We start from the raw sequence: 12,111 nt of genomic DNA on the forward strand, positions 1-12,111 counted from the left end.
ATATTCCGAAAAGCCGTCCACCCATAGAACTAAGGCCCACTCCCTTTTAAAATACTCATTAACACCATGACGGACGGACGGACGGACATGGCTCAATCAAATTTTTTTTCGATACTGATGATTTTGATATATGGAAGTCTATATCTATCTCGATTCCTTTATACCTGTACAACCAACCGTTATCCAATCAAAGTTAATATACTCTGTGAGCTCTGCTCAACTGAGTATAAAAATTCTTGTCCCGTTTGGACAAGAAGAAACTTGAGACTATGTCACCCCTCCTGCAGTGCCAAGGCGATAAAATATAAAGAAATACCGGGATCATAATTTTCTCTTAATTTTGGCATCTTTAATACATATGTACATATAGCATTTTTGGTGAATGCAAGTTTGAGTCAAATCATTATTTGGAAGCAAATTGTGCTCTGTAAACTTATGTTTGTGTAAGCAGCTATTTGCTTAATTCCATTTATTATTTATTTATTTATTTATCTATTTATTTGGATTAAAGTCGAATTATGCAACGCGGAAAACGAACATTCAAAGCTGATGCAGTTATACAAGTTGTTGTAGTGCGAACACCAGTTACGCAGTGCATAATTTTTGGCAAAATTTTGCCGACAAAGTGGTAAATGAAAAGGCACGAAGTGCCTGGACTTTCTACCAGGAACAGCAAAATATAGTCGACTAACAATATCAGAGGAGTCAATCTCGCCCATAATGAGCTTATGGATGAACATTACCCAGAGTAAAGTTCTTCGTTTTTCTAAAGTTGGTAGATTAATAAGGAGAAGCCTATTTCTGTATGGTGGCAACAGTACTCTAAGATTGATCGTACCAACGATGTGTAGACGATCTTAGTCAGATAGGGATCATTAAACTCCTTAGCCCATCGCTTCACGAAACCGAGTATACCCATTGCTTTTCTTACCATTGATGAAATATGCGTATTAAAAGTCAGTTTTGGATCAAAAAGAATTCCTAGTTCACTTACAACAGATATACGTTCCAAAGGCGTGCTGTTTAACGTATTCGATGTCAAACTTGGCTTCACTCGGTGAAATGTCATTAGTTTGCACTTCGAACAGTTCAAAACGCGTAAGGTCCCCGAAGGCAAGTATGAGTAGCAAAGTTTAATATCATCCGCATACATAAGAGTTCGGGAATGTATGAGAATTTGTGGTAAGTAATTTTTAAACAAGGTAAAAAGTAACGGACCCAAATGACTACCCTGAGGCACACCAGATGTTACATCAAACAACCTTGAAAGACTGTTTTTAAACAAAACTTGTTGAGTACAATTCGCGAGATAGCTTTCCAGCCATAAAAGTAAATGCTTCGGAAAATCAAGGAAATGAAGTTTGTAAACTAAAAGCTCATGATTGACAGAGTCAAACGCTTTATTGAAGTCGGTATAGATCACATCCGTTTGCCTATTGTTTAAAAATCCATCCATTACAAAAGAAGTACACTCTAGCAAGTTAGTAGTGGTTGATCTACGCGGGACAAAACCATGCTGGCAGGGCGATAATATGGAGCTACACATGTGTTGAAGCTGATATGTAATCATTTGCTCAAATGTTTCGGGAATAGCTGAAAGCTTAGCTATACCTCTATAGTTCTCGATACTGGACCTACCACCTTTTTTGTGCAAAGTATAATAAATCATTTCTTCCAAATCAATGGAAAAGTGGCAGATTCCATAGATAATTGGAATAATTTGTGTGTCGGCTCAGATAAATTAACTGCACAGTATTTGGGCACACAACTAGGAATACCATCTGGACCCGACTAGGTTTCAAACCTAGAAGGCTCTGAAGAACAGTATTCTTATCAATTACTGGATTAGGAATGAAATTCAAAATATCCAAGTTGTACGAGTATTGACCGGGTTGAAAACGTTTGGATGAGTAGGTCGACTTGAAGAAATCTGCACATAATTCCGCAATTACATTATCAGAAATGACATTCTTGCAACCAAAAAAAAGGTAGCGGGAAAACCAGATGTTTTCCTCTTAGCATTAACAAAACTGTAAAATCTTTTCAGATTGTTGAAAAATTGAAATTTGCAACTGCTTAGGTACAACTTATAACATTCTTGGGTTAGACGATGAAAACTGCAACGAGCAATTGAATTTTTAGAAAAATTGGAAGAAGATCCTGATCTCTTGAAACGTTTATAAAGCTTAGATTTAATATTATTAAGTCTTATAAGTTGTCTTGTGAACCAAGTTGGTTTACTTGTACCAGCGCTAACACATCGAAGGGGTATACAACTTTCAAAGGAGGCATCAAGAATGCCGTAAAATCTTGAAGTCGCTGAGTCGACATCGTTACATGAATAAAGATCCGACCAGTCATGAGTAGCAATCAATTATGTTCAATAAACTTAGCAAACATCAATTATTTTATATTGATGGGACTTTTGACGCCAACTCATCTATAAACTCACCTAAAGACGTTGCCTGATTTTTCTTTTTTTCTTACACGTAAGCGGAAGCAGTGCTGCCATTATTAAAACCATCTCTTTTGGTACTTACCTTCAAATGTCGGATTTACCTCCCAGTATGTGGAGTATTATTGAGACTGCCATGAATGGGTTTGCGACTTTTTGTTTGAGAAAGTACTGTCGAAATGTACGTGTTTTATAACATTATGAAGATATGTAACATACAGATTTTAATGAATTTTCGGAAATTCTGATTACTATGCACCTACTGTTAAAGTTCGAATCGCTGAACTGTCGAATAAATAACTTCAATATTCAGTATGGCAAAATGGTATTTATTTACTGCTCTACTTCACAATTACCATACTTGCGTACTTCACTGACAGTGTGTTTAAATCAAACTGATTCATTATTCCTCAGGTTGCGCTGTTTTTATACCTACTTTCGGATACCTTCTTCACCCATTTCTCCTAAGGCCTAAATTTTTCGCGAACAGCTGGTTATTTATGTCTCCTCAGTGGCGTAGTGAGGTTTTCTTGCGCCCGGGGCAAAATTTTTTTGGCAGATTGGAATCAACAAAAGAAAACTATGCTGCAAAATAAACATTTGTATCCCTTGTTTCTTCAAATTTTCCACATCAGCGGACTTGCACGTTACTACTGTGGAACCCCAAAAACGTTTGGTTGTGACGTTCGAACACAGTCTCTGCTTCAATACAAATGCATCTGAAATTGCCCACAATGTACAAAAATACATAAAAATTCTCAAATCGCTGCAACGAAATATCTTCTTAAGACGTCTGAGCATCGAGCCATCCCAAAAGACAATTAATTAATGTAGTTGCGCATCCAGCGTAGATAAGAAGACATCTGCATAAGCCCTATGATCCAGAGCAACACGAACGCATCACAGACTCGATTTCCTTCAAAACTCAGGCTCCCTCCTTTGCAGACATTGTCGAAGAAGAATGCACAGTTCCGAAGGATATGTGTGTTACTCTGCCCCAACTTCGATCTCTATGTACTTATGGCCCCAGCCTGGTGTATAGCACAAATCATGCATTCGTTAGTAATGTGGAACAAAAATCTGTAATAGCAACTTTTTAACTTTTTTCTGCTAAAACCATATTGAAACTGCTCCATTCCTTGGACTTGAGTGCTCTATTAACCCAGGCGAGGGATTTGTACAACAAAAATAAGAAACATACATGAACGGACGGGAAAAAGACTACGCCGCCTAGTTCTGTCGATGATAAACAGGAAAATGTATATGTGCGCTGCTCTCTGCATGTCATCAAAACAAAATCGGGATGTCCCACTTAACGCCAAAGTGGGGGAAAGAGGTTTCGGAAAAATTCAACTTCCACAAATTAATATTCCTCAGTGAGGCTAGGTGAATCGTTCAGCTGCGAAGACCTGCAACATCTCTAATGATGGAAGTAAGCGGAATGCTGGTATGAGCAAATTACGACAATGCATGGTTGAATCTTACAAATTTAAAAAAAAAAACTTAAAACCGCACTAAAAAAAATTCATACCAAATTTTCGATATATTTTTATCCTTTGTATCCTTTGGTTTGTCATTTCTAAAAAGTTTTTGGGTGAGATTTTAAAATTTTATTAAAAATCAAAAAATTATTACAGCCGCCGAAAAGAGAGAATGGTTTTACTTTCCTATATTTTTATCATGGGCTGAAGATATCAACTATAAATAGATTCATATACATATTTAATAATAATATGATTATAATACATTAGTAATACTTGGCGGCCACCGTGGTGTGATGGTAGCGTGCTCCGCCTATCACACCGTATGCCCTGGGTTCAACTCCCGGGCAGAGCAACATCAAAATTTTAGAAATAAGATTTTTCAATTAGAAGAAAATTTTTCTAAGCGGGGTCGCCCCTCGGCAGTGTTTGGCAAGCACTCCGGGTGTATTTCTGCCATGAAAAGCTCTCAGTGAAAACTCATCTGCTTTGCAGATGCCGTTCGGAGTCGGCATAAAACATGTAGGTCCCGTCCGGCCAATTTGTAGGGAAAATCAAGAGGAGCACGACGCAAATTGGAAGAGAAGCTCGGCCTTAGATCTCTTCGGAGGTTATCGCGCCTTTCATTTATTTTTATTTTTTTTTTATAATACTGAAAAAGTTAAGTTTGGAAAAACATCTTCTCCATACGAGATTATAAAATAAAAAATAGTTTAAAAAAACTAAAAAACACGCTTTTATAGCTAACCGAACTAAAAAATAGAAAATAATTTTCAGTTAAAAAGAGTTTATATAACAGTAGTAGAAGGTCAAACAATCATTTATAGTTAATCACCTCAAAATAAAATTATAATAAAATTTAAGTTATTAACAGAATAATTTAATTCAGATTAAAAAGCGTGGGGTGCATTTGACTACATTTCATATCTTTCCACTCAGATAGTTGCCAATAGAATGATTGTAACATTCAATATCAAGCACCCCACGCTTTTTACTGTGAATTGAATTATTTTGTTAATAACTTAAATTTTATTTTGAGGTGATTAACTATAAATGATTGTTTGACCTTCTACTACTGTTATATAAACTCCTTTTAACTGAAAATTATTTTCTTTTTTTTTAGTTCGGTAAGCTATAAAAGCGTGTTTTTTTAGTTTTTTTAAACTATTATTCATTTTAAATTTTTTAGTTCAAGTAATTTTAAAAGTTTTAGTCGAGAGTGATGAATCCTCGAAACGCCAGCGGTCCATGGATGAATCCAACCCCACGGCACCGAAAAAGGCCAAGACGCAGGGAGGCTGGACGCGATCTTTCGCCGAAATTGCTAAGTGTCGGCAGATCATTGGCATTATACACGAGAGCAGCGCAGATGGCAGGATCCCGAAACAACAGTGGGAGTGGATCGAGGCCGCGAGACAACCCTGGTCCACCGCCATCTTACACCGATGCAGGGTGGTTCCAGCGCAATGTCAAGCTAATTGCCTGTGGCGACGCCAGGTCAGTAAACCTCTATAGGGCCGCCGTCACGCTGATAGGGGTGGTAAATCCGGGCGCGCCTCAAGGTAGTGGAGGCGCGTGATATCCCCTCACGACCACGGGCTAGAGCCTGGGTTCCAGTGACGCCAACGGACCCAGCTGACATCCTGCAGCTGCCCCAGGAGTACAACCCGCCACAGGTTGGAAGTCAACCCGGATAAAATCGAGCTTGTCCTCTTCACGAGGAGGTACAAAGTACCAAATCTTACACCGCCAAGAATTGGAGGTACGTTTTTAGCGTTTAGCGATCAAGTCAAGTATTTGGGAGTCATTCTGGATAGGAAGCTATTATGGAGTGAACAAATAGTGGAGCGATCCACGAAGGCAACAGCAGAGCTGTTCACCTGCAAGAGGGCAATTGGCACCTCCTGGGGATTCTCCCCTAAGGTGACCTACTGGATTTACATAACCATTGTGCGCCCGATTCTTCTTTATGGTGCCTTGGTCTGGTGGCCTGCACTAGCTAAAAGTACCTATCTTAAAATGCTTCAAAAGGTGCAACGGAGTTCGGAGCTCTGCATTACCAGGGCTCTCGGCTCCACTCCACATTCCGTTACATACATACATGGATACATAGATATAAAGATAGATACAGGCCAAGCTAATAAAAGCGTGTTAAAAAGGGCTTCAGAATGCTCTGTTGTAGATGTGCCATGCATCCCCTTCTATCATTAATAAAGGAATGCGTTCTTCGCATTATGTGCAAGGTTTCAAATCTATGGCCATTTGGGATGGTCATAAGTTCAATTGACCTTATGTCCGTTAACCTTATGTCACCCCACCATCACATTATTGCATTGTCATTGAGCCTTGTTACGTGTGCAAAATTTCAATCAAACTTATGGCCATTCAAAGTGGTAATAAGGCCAATTGAGCTTATGTCACCGCACCATCACATTAATGCATTGTCATCGAGCCTTGATACGTGTGAAAAGTTTCAATCAAACTTATGGCCATTCAAAGTGATAATAAGGCCAATCGACCTTATGACCGTTGACCTTATGTCACCACACCATCACATTAATGCATTGTCATCGAGCCCTGATACGTGTGCAAAGTTTCAATCAAACTTATGGCCATTCAAATTGGTAAAAAGGCCAATTGACCTTATGTCACCGCACCATCACATTAATACATTGTCATCGAGCCTTGGTACGTGTGCAAAGTTTCAATCAAACTTATGGCCATTCAAAGTGATAGTAAGGCCAGTTGACCTTATGGCCGGTTGCCTTATGTCACCACACAATCACGTTAATGCATTGTCATCGAGCCTTGATACGCATGCAAAGTTTCAATCAAACTTATGGCCATTCAAAGTGATAATAAGGCCAATTGACCTTATGTCACCGCACCATCACATTAATGCATTGTCATCGAGCCTTGATACGTGTGCAAAGCTTCAATCAAACTTATGGCCATTCAAAGTGATAATAAGGCCAATGGACCTTATGGCCGTTGACCTTATGTCACCGCACCATCACATTAATGCATTGCATCGAGCCTTGATACGTGTGCAAAGTTTCAATCAAACTTATGGCCATTCAAAGTTATAATAAGGCCAATTGGCCTTATGGCCGTTGACCTTATGTCACCACACCATCACATTAATGCATTGCCATCGAGCCTTGATACGTGTGTAAAGTTTCAATCAAACTTATGGCCATTCAAAGTGGTAATAAGGCCAATTGACCTTATGTCACCGCACCATCACATTAATACATTGTCATCGAGCCTTGGTACGTGTGCAAAGTTTCAATCAAACTTATGGCCATTCAAAGTGATAATAAGGCCAGTTGACCTTATGGCCGGTTGCCTTATGTCACCACACAATCACATTAATGCATTGTCATCGAGCCTTGATACGTGTGCAAAGTTTCAATCAAACTTATGGCCATTCAAAGTGATAATAATGCCAATTGACCTTATGGCCGTTGACCTTATGTCACCGCACCATCACATTAATGCATTGCATCGAGCCTTGATACGTGTGCAAAGTTTCAATCAAACTTATGGCCATTCAAAGTTATAATAAGGCCAATTGGCCTTATGGCCGTTGACCTTATGTCACCACACCATCACATTAATGCATTGCCATCGAGCCTTGATACGTGTGTAAAGTTTCAATCAAACTTATGGCCATTCAAAGTGGTAATAAGGCCAATTGACCTTATGGCCGTTGACCTTATGTCACCGCACCATCTCATTAATGCATTGTCGTCGAGCCTGGATACGTGTGCAAAGATGCAATCCAACTGCAACTTGGCCATTCAAAGTGATAATAAGGCCAATTGACCTTATGGCCGTTGACCTTATGTCACCACACCACCACATTAATGCATTGTCATCGGTCTTTGATAAGTATGCAAAGTTTCAAATTAATCAGACTTCTAGAAACCGGTGAAAATTAAGCTCACAAATTCAGTTACATACAGGCCAAGCTAATAAAAGCGTGTTAATTAAGTAATTCTAACGGAGTTTTAGGTTCAATTTCTTTTCTACTGCGAAGTAATATTTTGCAGACACATATTTCGATAAAAAAGTTCTGTTTCATCGAAATCTGTATTATAAAATTCACCCAGACCGAATGTCAAAAATATCGGCGCAGCGGCGACGGCGTCCGGCGCGGTACTTTCTACTCATTTAAGACTCTAGGCCATTTATTGTTCGTGTCCAAAATTGAACGGATATAGTCGAAAGGGGTATCAATGGATGCGCATCACTGCCAGTTATAAGAATTCAAGACCAAAACACTAAAAGAAAAATAATATAAAAAATTTAAATGCTCACTTTGCATAATTTTTTTTAAAAATTAAAACGGAACAATGAATTCAAATAAAATGACCCAATTCGAAAATGTTTTCAAATTGTTCTTAAGTTGTTAAAAAAAAAAGTTACCCGAAGAAAATATTGATTTTTTCAAAAATTCTATATTCTTATTGGCGTAAATAATAAGCGAAATCAGTTATGCAAAATCCTTTAGTAGGTTGACATTTCCTAAAGTTGGCGGTCCTATCCCAACTAGTCCCTTGGAGTGAATCACAGTGATTTTAGCCTATCAACCAAGTTTAAATATCACCTACACGTTTCGGCTCCTGTTACATATGTGAATACGTAGGAACATATATTTACCAGGTGAGGCTTTGTCTTTCGCAAGAACACTAAAATTGGTGAAGCAAAAGTTTTCCCCAGACAGTCGAACAAATGACCGGGTGTGCTACTATTCTAACGTAGTCGCCAGTCGAACTAGTTTGAAAACTGAAGCTACGCGGTTATTCATGATGAATTCTTGTATCAAAAGGTATGAAAACAACAGTTTGGACTAAGCTTTACCTTAACATCTATCAACTTAAAATCGGTCGACTTTCATTCTAAAATATCGTTTTGGATAAGCGAAGACTATTGAAATCAATGTTTCGAACACAAACAAATTTTGATCTACATTTAAAATAACATAATTTAAAAAAAATGTTTAAGTTAAACGATTTTATTGAAAACAATACTTGCATTAGGTAATAATAAAACTAAAGATAGAAAATAATTAGGTAGGTCCTAGGTACTAGTCATCACACTCCTCATCAATCTAGGGCGTTGATCAGACAATTAAATAAAAGCGTACGCGTCAAATTTCTATTGATAGTCATAAGTAAGATCAACTGAACCTAAATCAGGTTATGCTACTCCTCACATTTTTCGATTTTTTTCTTATTATTGCATTTTCATCGGGTTCTGAACTATATTCCAAGTTTCAAGCTTGTAGCTTATCGGGAAGTTACTTAAATTTTAATTACAAAATTCGCGCTAGCCGTGCAGCCATGCAGCCTGTCAAGTCAACCTAAATAAAACTGTTTAAAAAGGTATCCAGGGTCCTTGTCAAATTTAAATTATGTAGGATTATACTATTTCCCCCACGATTTACGCAATAATATCCACTTGGACTGCTTATGATTTCGAGGGCGGCATCCTTGGCCGAACAGTTACTCCCTAACGTTTCAAGGTGTTCCTCTGGTAGTGCTCGGAAGTATAGCGCGACAAAAAAATCCGTTAGAAAGTCTTCGGAGCTATACATAGAGCTTCTAGTGACGTTCACGAAGGTATGAGTTCGAAGTCGCAGTCCTATAGCTTCCGTCCTGGCATGTTGCGTGAGGGCCAGGAGGCGCGGTAGCGACTGGTGGTGGACAGGATTGCTACTGTTCGCACTTCGGAAATTATAGCTCTTAAAACAGCTGAAAAAACTAGATAAATTATGGACTGAACCAGGAAACCCCCCATCATAGTACGGTACTCATGGCAGTTAACCACTCCACGATACTCCAAGCCATATAAAGCTTACCCCTTCCCTCTTGTCTAAAAATATGGACTGCAAATTATCTGAATGGTCGGCAAGCATCGGTTCAATTTAGAATCGAAACTTCAAAGCCTCGGAGAATTTAACAGGGTGTTCCACATAGTGATGGCCTGGCTCTATCACCAATCAAATCCACGGCCACTCTGTTTATGACTTGGAAGAATGAGATGACGTAAATATTGGAAGACTTCGTCGATAATGTTACGCTACTCACAATCTGTTACCAAAATAAACACGTACAAAACAATTGGCCGGAAAATAATGTGCTACGTGTCACCAGTCTGTTCGCCTGGTCTTGAAAACACACACTGGAAAAAGCTGTAGGCCTGTGAAAATGCTGCACTCATAACTGCCACGGAATGTCTTTTTATGACCTTGAACACCATACACATTGTGAAGCAAATGAGGTGAACATCAAAGAGCATAATGAAATGCTGAACAAAAAGTTGTTGGTTAATTGTCACAAACCTGGACACCCTAGCAAACAACTCAGCCTCCAAGAGGGATAATGACGTATATTCGACCCCGACATATGTTCCTAATTCGATGTTTCCCCACCTGACACCATCCTTAAACTTGTTATGTGGAACTTACGCCTCTAAAAGCAACTTTCCTATGGTCCGCCACTGTTTAAACTGTTTTGAATCCCTTAAAACGGCTTTGATTACAATTTTTGACTAGTCGCACCCATTGAATGGATATTTTTTTCAGCAACAAGTCACAGAAACCGCACGATGGGGTCACCCTATCTGAAACCTCATTTAGTTTCGAACAACTCGGAGAGGTCCTTCCCAATTCTGACTGGGGTAATGGTATAGCTCAACACCATTTCGCAAAGTCGTATAAGTTTTGCAGGGAAACCCAATTCAGATATGGCGGCATATAGGCAGCTCCTTTTCGTGCTGTCGATGGTGGCTTTAAAATCGACGAAAAATGTATGTGTGTCACTTATTTTGTCGCGGTTGTTCCCTCAGATGTGGCACATGGTTAACATCTGGTGATTTACCAGGTCTCAAGGCACTCTATTAAGGTCCAGTCAGCCGATTCACGATGGGCTTCAATCTTTCGCACAATACGCTTGACGAAGGCTGATTCCGTGATGACTAGCGCAGTTTGCAGCATCCCCTTCTTATGGATTGAGCAGGAAAACTTATATTCGAATTGTCGGGTAAGCACTCGGGCGACCATACTTTTCAAAGAAGCTGATGTGTGCGCCTTACCATCTCTTGTTGTTGTTGTTGTAGCGATAAGGACGTGCCCCCGAAGGGTTTGAGAAGTGCAAGTTTTGGTACGTAGTATGAACACGTTGAACCATCTAGGCCTTCCCGCCCAGCACCCGCTAGTACCATAAGGAGCTTGGGGTCGCCAGAGCATCGTGTGATAAGTAGGATGCGCCACGAGAAGGTGAGGTTGAAAATTGGGTTGGAGAAGCTGTAAATTGCGCTGACAGCCCTTTGTAAGGTCTATACGGGTATATTCTAAGCTGGGTGCCCCACCACTTTCTCGCTCCTGTATTTCAAAACTTCTGCAGGCAATCCATTAGCGCCTGTGCCCTTGTTGTTTTTTGATCTGGTTGTTCTATCCTTATTTTATCATAATCGAGTGGAGGACCATTAATTCGATCACCATGGATTTGTGGCCCTTGTATATCTTCTCCGGGAGGGCAGAGAAATGCTCCCTCCAAATCTAAATACTCTCTGGATATCGGTTACAAGATCGCCGTTTTCCTTCTAACAGGAGTTTGCGTGGCGATTTAAAACTTTCCGTCTGTCACCGACTTTTCGGATAAAGTCTGCGCACTCATGGCTTTATAGCTCTGTTTTTCTTCCTGCAAAGGCGTCTCGCTTCACCTTTCAACTCGTTATAGCATTCACACACAACTGCCAGGATAATGTAGAGTGTGTCAAGCAGAAGTGTCATTTGACAAGTCTAGAAATCACTCGAGGCACGGAACATCACTGGCAAGGTCTTGTCTTTTCTATCTGACAGCCAAGCAGCAATAAGGCGCTAGCTGCATTTTACTTGGCTCTAGACAGGACAGGGGAATGGAAGGATTTGAGAGTGAAATAGCACCACGATCTGTGCAATACCAAGAGCTACATGGCCAGCCTATAATGAAAGAAGGACAAGAAGTCTATAGAGTAGACACGCATAATCTTATAGGGGTCTGCATCGGTCATTGGCTTATAGGTACTCATTCGGAAAAGATGGGTATTCTGCATAATTACCAGAAATTGTTTGTTTCTAGCGAATGTTGAGCACTTTCTTTGTAAACGCCCGGCTCTAGCTAGACA

Source organism: Eurosta solidaginis, chromosome 3 (assembly GCF_040869045.1).
Source record: "Eurosta solidaginis isolate ZX-2024a chromosome 3, ASM4086904v1, whole genome shotgun sequence".
In the NCBI taxonomy this organism is placed as follows: Eukaryota; Metazoa; Arthropoda; class Insecta; order Diptera; family Tephritidae; genus Eurosta; species Eurosta solidaginis.